Below are 14770 nucleotides of genomic sequence, written 5' to 3' on the forward strand. Positions count from 1 at the left end.
AATTGTTTTCAGGTTAGAAATATGCAAACAAAGGACAGAGAATGAAAAACAAAGGATTTGTTTATGTTACATGTGTGGGAAAAGGTAGAAACTGCTCCTAATATTGTACAGTAGCTAAAAAGATCTGACTCCATTTTATGAACAATCAAAAAGCTTTAAAAAACTCAGAAAAACCAGGGTGACAATAATAACCCTAGTCCTGACATTAATGTCTGGTACATGGATCCTATTCCAAATCTGAAAAATTGGAGTTAACTAAGTGTGTCAATCTGACAATTACCATTTTCTCTAAAAAAATCTCAGGAGAATAGATTTAACCTTGTTTACATAGCATTAAAATCTTATTTAGTACTATTGGAGTACTGAATGATTTGACAGTTTTAGTTGATTAATATTTATATATGTTTTGTAGTTTTCTACAAGTATTGCTTTAGAATATTTGTGTCTTTACCCTGATTGTCACAGTGGGTAAAAAAAGATTTCACCCTGAATATGACTTGAATTTTCATATGATTATGGAATCAGTTTTGTTTACTATTGTTACCATTCGGGACGGCTCAAATAATGATATGTAAAACTCCATTTTCTTGGGAGGGCATTATAGCAAAAGTTTATTGAAGGACAAGCTCTTTTATCCAGTTGTTGTAATGCATTAATTGGGTTTATATTGTGTTTTATCAGATTTGTAATCTGTATCATGTAGTTTTTCCTTACTCAGCTGTAACCTAATGTCCTGGGGTGACTGTGTATCCCCAATCGTCTGTTGGGTGCAGGGGGGAGGGCAAGCGTGGTTTGTTTTTCCCCAGGAAAACTCTGCTCATCGGAGTGACCTTGAAGCGGGGGAGTTGGAACACGGCAAGACGAAAGAAGCTCTGTTGTTTTTTCCCCGGCAGTTAGTTAGTTTAGTGCTAGAGTAGTTAGACGCTGTAGAATAGCTGAAGCTTTTTTGCTTTTTTTTTCTTTTTCTTTTTTTGTCCTTTTTTTCCTTCCTTTTTGCTTTTTTGCCCTCTCCTTGGAACTGTTCCAACCTCTCTGGACTAAGGACCAGGAGAAGCACCGGGGGCCTCCACAGGGGACCCACCCCACCAAGACCAGCCCTGCACATCTCCTTTTCTCCCAACGTCAGCGGAGACGGAGCGGTGGAGCACAGTGACGACCCTCAAGAGGAGACTTTCTTTAAGTTTGTTATCCCTCCGTAAGCGGCACGAAGCTCTTGTCATCGGGTATTGTGCTGAGAGTGCTTTGCCTGTTTAATAAACAGGTTTTTTCCACTTCTCTCTGAGGAAGTCTTTTCCCGAACCGGTTGGGGGAGGGGGGCCCCTTGGGAGGATTTCTCCCAAAATCTGCCTGAAACCACCACACCTAACTCTTCCACTGCCACTTCTCCCTGATTGGGTGATGTCTTGTCCCTGCCTCTGGGCCCTGCCCCCTGGGGAAAAAGCCCCCGGATGGGCGGGGCCAGGGTCTCTCTGGCACTGGCGAGTGATCGGGACGGGCTCCAACCAAGCAGGGCAGGACTCAAGAATAAAAGCTGTAATATCCCACCCGGTGAGAGAGAGCAGACTCTTTTACTTTTGCCATCGGGGGCCGTCTAGTCTCATGGGGAAATGCTACAACTGGTGCCTTACGTGTGGCTCGAAGCCACAAAAGGTTCCCAGAAAGCTGGAAGAACCACTCAGGGAGCATGTGGCTGAGGAATCCCACAAAGAGACAGACCCGTCAGGCTTGGCGTTCACTGTGGAGTCTCCAAAACACAGGATTCTACAGGCCAGGGCTGCAGTTTTCTCCTTTGGACTCAAAAAACCCATCAGAGTGCTGCAAAGAAGCCCCCCGAACGGCAGGCTGCCCCCAGAAAAAGTGACCACATGTTAGTGGAAAACTAACCCTGGGAACTGAGACTGGAAGCTCTTTTTGCACCAAAAAGGGTCAGTCTCAGGCAAAAGGAGTGATTGGGAAAAAAGGGAAAGGAACGCTGGATTTTCAGTGAGTACCACTTTCGGTTTTTTAAGGGAAAATCTTTTTAAGGGGCATTAAACCTCAGAGAAAAGAGTTTCTCCTTTCACGGAAGGTTTTTGCTTTCAGAGTAAAAACCTTCAAAGTGCTTTCTTTCGGAAGCCTGGGGGTGGGTGGAAAAGGAAACTGTTTCTCATTTTTGGCTTTTTTTTTCTCTCTCCAGTAAGGGTTTTTTCCTTTCGGTTTCTCAGTCACAGTTAAAAAAGGGACATAGAAATTTAAAATCTGAGCCAAAAATGAGTTCTCAGCTATCTGTGTCTCAACAAAGAGCCTATTATCAAATTTTAAGTGTCTCAGAGGATGGGAAAACCCATTTTTCCAAGAAGCAATTAAAAAATTTCCTTCGGTGGTTATTTGCTCAATTTCCAGATGTATCATCTAAGCAAATAAGCTCCCCAGAATTTTGGGAAACTGTTGTAAAAAAATTGTCTCAATCAAGCTCCCCTAATGATAAAGAAAAAGCAAATTTTGCTATTTGGAGCTTGCAGATTCTATTTGCGATGCAAAAACAAAATGAAAAGAAAAAAAACCAGTCCCTTGTAGACTTTCCCCAGTTTCCTCAGTTTCTCCCTATCCTGACCCCAAAATCCCTTCCCCAAAATCAAATATTCCTCGAGAAATCCCTAAACTTTCCCCAAAACTCCCTTCTTCCCCAGTTTGTAAACCCCAGGTTAGGTTTGCTTTTGCAGGCAGTCCGCGTACACAAAACTCCCATCTTAGTGAATCCCAAACTAGTCTTAATTCGGAAGGGGGGTCACAAGATGGAGGGGACTCCTTTGTTCCCCAAAATGGCCGAAGCCATGTGCTCTCGAGTCATGAGGAGCCTCTCTCTTTGTTTGTCCCTCCTTCCTGCAATCCCTTTCACAATCCCTTCCTCTCCCCAGACCCCCCGCTTCCCTTCGGTGCCACCCCCGGCACTGCCCTCTCCTCTGACTCCACACCCTACCCTCAAACCTCTGCCCTCCAACTCCGCCCTGTGTGACTCAAGCCTCCAGCCCCTCCCTGCCCCTGGTTCCCAGGGTTTCCCCGCCCACAGTCCAGGTTCCCACGCCCCGGAGAGAGGGGGTGGGGGGGGTAGCCGGGAACCCGGAAGCAGGAAATTATCCCGGCTTTTCTGCCACCCCTGTCACATACCGACGGTCAAAAAGGGGGGGTGATGTCCACAGTAATTGGGACCCCTTCCCCCAACAAGCGATTCAGGATTTATGCAAAGCTCAGACCAAATTTGGATGTGAAAGTGAACACCTTCGCAACCTTTTAAAAGCAAATTTAGCAGGGAATCCTATTGTTCCCTTTGACCTCCGGCAGCTTTTTTTCTGCCCTCCTTTCATCCACACAGTTTAGGCTTTGGGACTCCACATGGAAAAGAAGATTAAGAGATTTACTCCCGGAGCTTTGGCAAAATCCTGAAACGGCTGTTGATAATAATAATTTGCCAATTCGATTAGAACATCTATGTGGTGATGGTGAATGGGTCGCAGCACTCAAGCAAGCTCAAGAAATTCCTTTAGCTGTTTTAGAACGCATTAAAGAGACTGCTTTAAAAGCATTCTTTTCAATCCAGCCCTATGGGTCCTTCCAACCTTACAGTAAAATAAAGCAGCTTCCATCAGAACCTTTTATAATGTTTGTTGAGCGATTAACCTGAGCTATCGAGTTACAGGTTAAGAATGAAGGAGCCCAAGAACAAGTACTGGAGGAAATGGCGCTGACCAATGCAAACAAACAGTGCAAGGCAGCCATCCTCAGCCTGCCCTTGGAACCAGTGCCAACCTTAGATGACATGCTGCACGTATGCACCCAGAAGGTCCCTTTCATGACAGCACACCTTAATCACAGTTCCAGAGATGCATTCAGACCACCGCAAAGAGCTGCCATAGCAGACGCCATGCCCCCTGTGCCTGTGCCACAGCCACCACCCAAGAGAACAACAACATGCCTCCTGTGCAATCAGGCTGGACATTGGGCATCTCAATGCCCTTTAAAGAAGCAATTTCTGGACTTTCAGGACAATGGGGGCAGGTGGTCTCAAGAGTTCAAAGGGAATTTTTCAAAAAACTAAAATGTCAGCGCTTACTTGCCCAGCGTGCCGACATAAATAGGGCAAATCCGAGGCAGGGGGAGAAAAAACTAGAAAATGCAAATGTTAAATTAAATAATCCTGTTATAACCAGTTCTACCTTTCAGCAAAAGTCACCAGATATGACCCTTTCAGATCATGACGTGAGCAGACCCTGTCTAACCACTGAATGTCTCCAAAAGCCTTTTAGGTTACAAGTGACAGAATCCTTGCAGCTAAGTGACACAGACTGGCATTTAGGTTCATTGGATCTACAAGTGCTAGGCTCCTGGCAACATGTTGGCAGTAAGTATGTCATCCTTGGGGACACCAAGTACACACCGAGAGAGATCAAGATCCTTCCTGGTCTCGTCTCATCAAACCCTAAACAACTAGTTCTCTAGCTGTGCTGTGTCCGCCCACCTTTGTTTCTGCCTAAGGGGCAGATAATAGCTCAGGCAATTCCAGCACCTGACCCGTTCCCTGGAAAAAACAGCACAAGGAACAAACACCTTGATGTTTGCCCCACACGAGTTATTGGGAGGGACAAACTCATAATAGGGTGTGAGGTCTGTCACAGTGGGGAAGTAATAAACCTCAAAGGAGTTTTGGACACAGGCATGGATGTAACGATTGTACCGGAAAGGATGTGGCCCTCACATTGGGAACTGCAAAATGTGGCCAGGCACGTAGAAGGTATAGGGGGAATGAAATGGGCAAAACAATCAAAAAGTGTTGTGCAAATTAGGGGGCCAAAAGGACAATTAGCTACACTGTGTCCATTTGTTTTAGATTATTCAGAGCCCTTGTGGGGGAGAGACCTGATGGCCCAGTGGGGGGTCACAATTGGCATTCCAGATGCCCCCCCGGTTTTTCAGGCTGTGGCCACTGAAGAGCGCCTTACCCAGAAACTCAATTGGAAAACTGATTCACCAGTCTGGGTAGAGCAGTGGCCGCTCAGTAAAGAAAAATTGAAGGCGCTTCAGGAGCTAGTGGATGAACAGCTAGCTAAAGGCCACATTGTGGAAATCACGTCTCCATGGAATTCCCCAGTCTTTGTTATAAAAAAGACAAACAAAGGCAAGTGGTGGGTCCTCCATGATCTCTGTCATATTAATAATGTCATTGAGGACATGGGTTCTCTCCAGCCAAGGATGCCATCCCCAACAATGCTCCCCCACAATTGAAATTTGGCAATTATTTATATCAAAGATTGTTTCTTCCAGATTCCTCTGCACCCTGACGATGCCCCACGTTTCGCCTTCTCGGTCCCTACCCTCAACCGAGAAGCCCCAAGGAAAAGATACCACTGGAAATTCCTTCCCCAAGGGATGAAAAACTCGCCATCTATTTGTCAGTGGTACCTCTCTTCCCTGCTGTCCCCAGTGTGCGCAGCTGTAGGAGAAACCATCATCCTGCACTACATGGATGATGTGCTCGTGTGTGCCCCCAATGATGACTTACTGTCCCACGCACTTGACCTGACAATCAATTCTTTGGTTGCTGCAGGGTTCGAGCTTCAGGAGGAAAAGATTCAAAGGATGCCACCTTGGAAGTACCTGGGTCTGGAGATTGGTAAGCAGACCACTGTGCCGCAAAAATTGGTTGTCAAAAATAACATCAAGACCTTACCAGATGTCCAGCAGTTGTGTGGGTCCTTAAATTGGGTAAGACCTTGGCTAGGTCTGACCACTGAGGACTTAGACCCCCTCTTTAATCTTTTAAAAGGGGGAGAGGAGCTAAGTTCTCTGAGGACCCTCACCCAAGAGGCAAGAGCAGCCCTAGAAAAGGTACAGGACTGTATGGCCACCAGACAGGCCAACAGGTGCAAATCAGACTTGCCATTCAAATTCATCATTTTAGGCAAATTACCACACTTACACGGGATGATTTTTCAGTGGGAAAGAGTGGAAAAATCAAAAAAGGACAAAGACTGTAGGGATCCCCTCTTAATCATAGAGTGGGTTTTCCTCAGTCACCACTGGTCCAAAAGAATGACCAGGCCACAGGAACTGGGAGCAGAATTGATCCAGAAGGCCAGGACCCGGATCAGGGAGTTGGCAGGATGTGATTTTGAGTGCATTCACATCCCAGTTGAAATAAAAGCAATGTTGGAGCACCTGCTTCATGAAAATGAAGCTTTGCAGTTTGCTCTGGATAGCTACACAGGTCAAATTTCAATTCATTCGCCTGCTCATAAATTATTTAGAGAACAAATTCAGTTCAAATTGTCATTAAAAAGTGTTCAGAGCAGGAGGCCTTTAAAGGCTTTAACCATTTTTACAGATGCATCTGGAACATCTCATAAATCAGTAATAACATGGAAAAATCCTCAAACTCAGCAGTGGGAAAAAGATATTGTCGAGGTGGAAGGATCACCTCAGGTAGCTGAGTTGGCGGCAGTTGTTAGAGCTTTTGAAAGGTTTCCTGAACCATTCAATTTGGTCACAGATTCGGCCTATGTAGCAGGTGTAGTATCCAGAGCCAAGCAGGCTGTACTGAGTGAAGTCTCCAACACTTCACTTTTCAACTTGCTCTCAAAACTAGTAAATCTGATCTCCCACCGAGAGCAACAATTTTATGTGATGCATATCAGATCACACACCGACTTACCAGGATTCATAGCTGAGGGCAACAGAAGGGCTGATGCTCTTGCTGCGCCTTCGGAGATGGCCCCACTTCCAGACATCTTTGGACAAGCCAAAATCAGCCATCAGCTTTTTCACCAGAATGCACCAGGCCTAGTCCGACAGTTCCACCTAACTCAGGAACAGGCTCGGGCGATTGCGGCAATGTGTCCCTCGTACCAGCAACACGCACTCCCAGCACTAAGTGCAGGAGCAAACCCCAGGGGATTGAACAGCTGTGAGGTATGGCAAATGGACGTGAGCCACATCATGCCCTTTGGTAGACAAAGGTATGTCCATGTATCTGTGGACACCTTTTCTGGAGCTGTCTATGCCTCTGACCACACAGGGGAGAAGTCTAGTGATGTCATGAAACACCTAATACAGGCTTTCTCCTTCCTGGGCATCCCCAAATCAATAATAACTGATAATGGACCCACGTACACATCCAAGGAGTTCAGAAGCTTCCTGCAGCAATGGGGAGTAGAGCACTGTCCTGGTTTGGGACAAATTTGGGAGAAAACCCCTGTATAGGATCCCTCTAAGGAAGCAAACCCACGTGGCCCCTCCCTCCAACCGGTCCGGAAAAAAAAACCAAAACCCTCTTTGGAGAAAAGTGGAAAAAACTATTTTACTAAACAAATGAAGTGCATACAAGTATAAAGAATGAATAGTATGAAACAATAAAACCTCTCCTTCTGAAGTGAGATGGCAAATTGAGAAAGTCCTTGCCGTGGGTGTAGCTCGGCTCTCTCTCTCAGCGTCTCCTCAGTCCCAGTCCCTCCGGCGCTGCTGGAAAATGCCGAGGTCCAGGCCCCGGTGGGCCGCAGGTGCAGCCCCCAGTGCTCCCCTGGGTTTTCAGTCCAGAGCAGGTTTAAACAGTTCCAAGAAAAAGGAAAAAAAACAGTCCAGGGAAATTCTCTGCCCTAGCTAGCTGAAACTAACTAAAAGCAAAAAAAATCTCTGTCCTGCAGTCTCTCCAAGCCTCCGCTGAACACCCCGTCCGCAGAAGAATGTGGAAGAGTCAGGCAGTTCTCTCAAAACAAACTCCACGCTTCTCCTTGCTCTTAGAACCAGTCTTAAAGGCACAGGACTCAATATACAGCACAAACAGAACAGACGATTGGGGATACAGGCATCATAAAGTTACCCTAGGACAAGCACAAAACAGGCATCCCCTACTCCCTGACAGGTCAGGCCATCGTGGAATGGACCCACCAAAATCTCAAAAGGGTCCTCAACCAACAACATCAGTCTCTAAAACTAGAAACACCCCAAATCCAGTTGTCCAAAGCCTTGTTCACTCTGAACTTTTTAAATTGCACATTTGAAAATCTTAACCCACCAATTGTGCACCATTTCAGAGAGAACTGCCAACTGCAGCTGAAAGCAAAGCCTCCCGTAATGGTAAAGGATCCAGCAACCAAGGAAACAGAGGGTCCTCATGATCTGATCACCTGGGGTTGTGGGTATGCCTGCGTGTCCACTCCCTCAGGTCTCAAGTGGATGCCAGCCAAGTGGGTGAAACCTTTCATCTCTAAAACTGCAAAACCACCTGCAGAGGCCCCACAAGTGGCCAGTGCTACCTGGAGGAGGAGAAAGTGCCTAACCTTCTCCTTCTAATTATCATTATTCCTTAACAGTGTTTTTCTAAACAGTTTGTTTGCACTAAAGGTCATTTTTCTTCTGCAACTTTAAAGGTACTCAAGGTCTGAACTCTGAGCATCTCCCATAAACTGAGCCTTCCTTCTTCTTAATTTAATAAGAAAGGGGGAAATGTTGTAATGCATTAATTTGGTTTATATTGTGCTTTATCGGATTTGTAATCTGTATCATGTAGTTTTTCCTTTCTCATCTGTAACCTAACTCTTCCACTGCCACTTCTCCCTGATTGGGTGATGTCTTGTCCCTGCCTCTGGGCCCTGCCCCCGGGCCCTGCCCCCTGGGGAAAAAGGCCCTGGACAGGCAGGGCCAGGGTCTCTCTGGCACCAGTGAGCGATCAGGATGGGTTCCAACCAAGCAGGGCAGGACTCGAGAATAAAAGCTGTAATATCCCACCCGGTGAGAGAGAGCAGGCTCTTTTACTTTTGGCATCTGCGGCCGTCTAGTCTCGTGGGGAAATACTACATCCAGTGTTCCGGTACAATGAATATCATTGGTTGTTTCAGACCAACGCCTCTTAGTAAACATCTTTACCAGTAAACAAGTTGGAAAAACACCAGGTGTCAGGAAGAGGATATCTACAAGTATTGTTTTGGGTTCCTCCTCATGATTTCCCAGGCCAAAATGAGAGAGTTATTGTTACCGAGACACACAAAGCAATCACACGGAGAGAGAGGTTTCGCAGGGCAGAGGTCCTTCTCCGATCCGCCTCAAGGCTGAATCCAGGCGGAGAGAGAGCCCCTTTGTTTATTTCTTACTTTTTATACATTTGTGGGTCTAGCAGAAGATTGGGTTCTGGAGTTTTTCACCTTTCAGCCAAGTGGCTAAACTAACTGTCAGTTACAATTGTTTTCAGGTTAGAAATATGCAAACAAAGGACAGAGAATGAAAAACAAAAGATTTGTTTATGTTACATCTGTGGGAAAAAGGTAGAACTGCTTTTAATATTGTACAGTAACTAAAAAGATCTGACTCCATTTATGAAAATTCAAAAGGCTATAAAAAACTCAGAAAAACCAGGGTAACAAGTTATGTACTTGACTTTTCCCACAGGCTTCAAGCTACTGCCTGGAACCTAAAAATCTAATTTCTGACCACTGTCAGTTCCCACAGTTTACCTCTTCCTAACTCTTTGGGACAAAACATAAAATTCCCAACTGAAATAATATCCTAAGTGGGTAAAAACAATTAAGTTTCATTACATCTTTGATTCCCCTATGACAATCAAGCAATTATATAATACATCTATACATTGGTTTAGATTATTGTAGAATTTTCTAACACCTGATATATTAGGCAAGAACATGCGAAATAATGAACTTAACTGAAGAACACTGGACATAAAAGCATGAATGAAAGTGAAAAGAGTAGCTGACTTTCTATTGAACTCCTCCAATCCCTACAACCAGGAAGCTACCTCCATGAACACTTCTTTGTTCCTGATTTGTATCCCATCCTCCTAGGATTTTAAGACTCAAGGGGTGGGGAACAACCTATCCTACATGGAGTGATAAGAACACAAGTAAAATGATTTATTGGATTGTCCCCAACTACCATGAACACTCTGACTTACTGCCATATCTTATAATCTCTTTTGAAAGTTTAATAGTAAGTAAGATGGTTATAAAAATAGAATTAGAGTAAAAAATTGAACAATTAGGGTTAGGACAATACGAGACAATAAAAACAAAGTTACAGACGTCTGGGTGCCTCCCCGAGCAAAAAAAGCTCCAGAGAAGGACCCCTGTTAACAAAGGATTCTCTCTTAAAAGCAATAGCCTGTTGAATATTCATACATTTCATACATGATGCCTAAATTCTATTCAAGCAAAGAATTGTCTCTGGTTAGTATCACTTTTTTTTCCTTTAATCTCTATGGCGTCTTCAGGGCTGAGCAAGGCAGGAGAAGTTGGCCTCTTCTGATAAGGAAGTAGTAAATTCCGTTTTCTCTGAAAGATTTATGTTTTCCTGTGGTTGGTACATAAAAACTACATTTTAACTACAAAACTACATTTACCATACTATCAGAATATTAATACAACATTACTAATCAATACAACGTAATACATCTAGTAAATATCTTGCGTAGAGCCATATAATATGCACTTTTCACAATCCTCCCTTTCTTTTTATAATTAATTTGGCTCGAGCAGTATTCATTGTTTTCTAGCCTTCATTATTCGATCATTTTTTTCACAAATCAATCTCGCTTCTTTGAAGGGGTCTTCTATATTATTTTGTTTCTTTAACACCATAATCCTTTGTGGTGTTGTTGTTGTAGGCAACTTTTGGTCAATGTTCACTAATTGCATGCCTTGTACCACACTGGTGATGAGCTGAATGAAACAGGGGATCAAACAAGGAAAAAATATTAGACCAGCTGTAGCGCATAAAAGGAAGAAGCCTAACTTTTTCGACCATTCTACTCCCAACACATTATCTCACCAGCTAGTATTTAGCATTGATTCCCACTTTTGAACTGGTACATGGGCGATTTTTCTGATATCATTGACTATGTCCAGGACGGCATCTCCATTGTCATCTATTTTTAAACAACAATCTGATGTATTGAACTTTCCACAAACACCCCCTTCTTCAGCTAACAGATAGTCTAAAGCCGACCTATTCTGATACACAGCCGTTCTTGTTTGGGTTTGTTGCCTTAATATTAATTCCATTGCCTGACCAGTTTTGTTCGTTATTATCTCTACAGCGGCTTGAAGTCTTATAATACGATTTAGCATATAAATTGGGGTTCGATATCCCCAACTCCCATCTTGTGCCCAGGTGGCTGGCCCATATGTTTCCAGTATGCGTTCAGGGGGCCATTCCTCATCTCCCCATTTTTGGAATCCTACAAACAATTCTCTTTTGTTTCTCTTTAGATCCTCATAAACTGGTATCCCTAATTGATCCCCATCAGGTCCGGGTAAAAGAAAAAATCCTGGCTGTATAATTCCCAGAGTGCAGCTCCCTTTCCACTGAGAGGGGAGTTTTGGGCATGCTCTTTTTCTACATATCCAAAAAAAGCCGTCTGGAGCTTTCCAATAGTTAAATTTTTGTTAATCTATATTCTCTCAAAATTTGGAAATTTCTGGGATGCCATAGTAAGGATTTTTACCTGTATCATTACACTGAAAAAGTTTTATTTTGTTGTCATACTTACAATTCACTTTTTTTGCTTTTTTTTGGGTCCAATACACGGTTGGTGCTTCTGGGACCCACCATACAGAAGTTCCATGACTAACCTTATATCTTTTACAGGGTGTTTTTCCTACTTCATGAAGGAACCTTTTCCCAGTGCGCCAGGGACATTCTTCCCCTATCACTGTTGAGCTTAAAATCCACCCTTCAGGTCTGTTTTCTCCACTTGTACTTGTTTGGTTCCATTTTAGAAGCTCAATTGGGCCTAAGCTGCTGCCTTTCCATGGCCATTCTTCTGACAACAAAGCCCCTCTACAGACCCAACAATTGGTTATGTTAAGTTCCTTACTTATTCTTTCCCCCAATTCTACAAACTGATTTTTACCCATCCTTGAGATATCTATTTTTTTTCTAATTGCTGTTCAAGTTTGGTATACAAATTGTTGATTGAAATTGGCACAGGTTTAGGTGGTTGTACTGACTTAGCCTTTTTGTTTACCAATTGCCCTTTTACTAAATCTTGTGCTTTGTGCCCAGTAATGTAGGTAAAACAAATCCATCTCTCCTCTTTTGGGCATTGACTTCCCATCCTGCTACCACTTGTTCCTAAGTTCTCTGCAATCCAGTACTTTTTCCCTTTATGTATGCAATTGCCTAATTTGGATGGGTTATAACAGTGGCTGTTGACATGAGTGTGAGTAATGAAAGAAGAACCTCGGTGTCTTTCCATGTACAGCTTTTGGTAACATCTGTAGCATGGTCTTGTGGTTCATCCTTTCTACACGACCAGAACTCTGTGGATGCTATGGGGTATGCAGCTCCCATTTTATCCTTAAAGATTGAATTATTTGTTGTAACACTTTTGACGTCTTCTGTCTGAGTCTATTCTATTAACTATTCTGTATCTGCGAATAATTTGTTCTAAAAGGGTTTTACTTACTATGTTGGCTGAGGCCTTGGTAGTGGGAACTGCTTCTACCCAATGAGTTAGATGGTCTGTCATTACTAATAAATACTTCCATATTTGTACTTGAGGAAGTTCAGTAAAATCTACTTGGATACTTTGAAATGGTCAAAGAGCTAACTCACAACCTCCTAATGTTGTTTTTCTCATCACCTTTTTGTTTATCCTTTGGCAAGTTATACATTTTCCAGTTACTTGCTTTGCTACTCCAAAAATCCCAATGCATCCATAGTTCCTTAAAAAAATGGTCACACAAAGCCTGAGTACCCCAGTGGGTTTTCTTATGCATATCTTCTAATATTTTTCTAGCCAGTATTTTATTAAGTAATTGTCTTCCATCAGGAAGTTTTCATTTCCCTGATTCAGCTTGTTCTCCTCCTATCTTGTTTAATTCTTTTTTCTCTGCTTCACTAAACTTTGGGATTTCCAATTTTTTTCTCATTTGGAGTTTATATTAACATAACTCTTTCAGCTCTGTTTTCTGCTGCATCCTTAGTTTCCTGATCTGCTAAATTATTTCCTCTTATTTCTGGGGTCACTCCTCTTTGGTGTCCCTTAATGTGTACTATAGCTATTTCTTCAGGTAGTTTTAATGCCTCTAAAATATCTAAAATGAGTCCCTCATGTACTAATCCATTTCCTCTTGAGTTAAGTAATCCTCTTTCTTCCTAATTTTTTTCTAAAAGTATGTACTACTCCAAAAGCATACCTTGAATCAGTATATATAGTTCCTTTCTTGTGTGCTAAATATTCCAGTGCCTTTTTTAGAGCATATAATTCACAAGTTTGAGCTGACCAGTTTCAAGGTAATTTTCTTTTTGATTTCTTTTTTAAAATTTCTCACCTTAGAAGAAGTCAAAGGGGCATTTACAAACCGTGTTCCACCCCCTCCCATTGGGACTTCTCTTAGTGGAAATAGACTAATTTCTTTATCCCATTTTTGGTTTTTATCCTCTGTCATCTTTTTCCCGTGTTTTGTGAAAGAATCCAGAGAGGGCTGTCTTTCAAGTGAACTTCTAGTGTTTTGATAAGGCATTTCTAAGGAGAAATCGTTTCTCTGAGCAGTAGCTGTGGTTACCGAGGGAACGGAGCTCAGGGCAGGAAGGGGGGTGAGGGCAGGGCATAGCGCCGAGGCTTGGTCCTCCAAGGGCGGAGCGTAGGCGGGGTTCACTGTCGGGACCGGCAGAGGAGGGGGCAGTTCTGGGGGATACCAGAGGGGAGCGTGGACAGCCTGCATGGGGCTAATGGCGGCTGAGTCAGCGGCTCCCGGCAGAGACAAAACAGTAGCGGCAGCGCCCAGCGCAGCTGGCACGGGCAGGGCAGCCGGGGATCGGGCAGTGGGGGAAGCGATTGGAGATAGGACGGCTGAGACCGACGGGACTCCCGGCATGGTCGGGGCGGTGGTCTTAGACCACACGTCAGGAGGGACCCCTGGCACAGCCCTTAGGGCGGCCGCGGACCAGGCGGCCGGGGCAGACAAATTCACTGGCGGGGCCGGGGCTGGGTTGTATGTGGGAACCGGTGCAGCTGCCGCGGGCTGCGAGCCGGCACTCGGGACGGGAACCGGGGCAGGCAGGGCTGCTGGGGGCTGCGAGCCCGCACTCGGGACAGGAACCGGGGCAGGCGGGGCTGAAGCAGGCTGCGAGCCCGCACTCGGGATGGGAACCGGGGCAGGCGGGGCTGAAGCAGGACCCGGGACAGGGGGCGCGGCCGTGAACGGCGGGAGCGCGAGCGGGAACGGAGGGGGCAAAGCCTGCAAAGGATCCCACTCTTTTTCCTTCTTTTCTTCTTGTTCCCCTCCCTTTTCTTTCCCCTTTTTCTTTTCTTGTTTCATCTCGGGCATTTCTGATACGTTAAAGATTTTTATTCTCCTAAAATCTCCTGTCCAACATGTGGCATATTCTCTTTCTTCGGGATTAAATGGTTCTTTTGAATTTACAAATACATTTAGAGCCTGACAAATCCAGTTCTCAAAAGAGCCGTATCTGGGCCAATAAACGTGGTCAGATCTTATTTCCTTCTCTGCCCATTCTATCATGCAAAATTGTATCATCTTTATCTTTTCCTTTCTTCTTGTACAAGGGTTTTTATCCCAGTTAGCTAACATAACTCCCAGAGGGCTATCTTGAGGTATTTCCGTTGGCAATTTTTTACTCTTTTTTTTTTTTTCTTCCTTGTATCCAACTTACTGTTTTTCTGTCCCATTTTTCAAGATCTTATCTATTCGTCCCCCACCTCTGTTTTTCACTTTCTCTTACAACCTAAAGACCACTTACTTCTATCTATGCACACACACAAAAA

Source organism: Hirundo rustica, chromosome W (assembly GCF_015227805.2).
Source record: "Hirundo rustica isolate bHirRus1 chromosome W, bHirRus1.pri.v3, whole genome shotgun sequence".
Taxonomy (NCBI): Eukaryota; Metazoa; Chordata; class Aves; order Passeriformes; family Hirundinidae; genus Hirundo; species Hirundo rustica.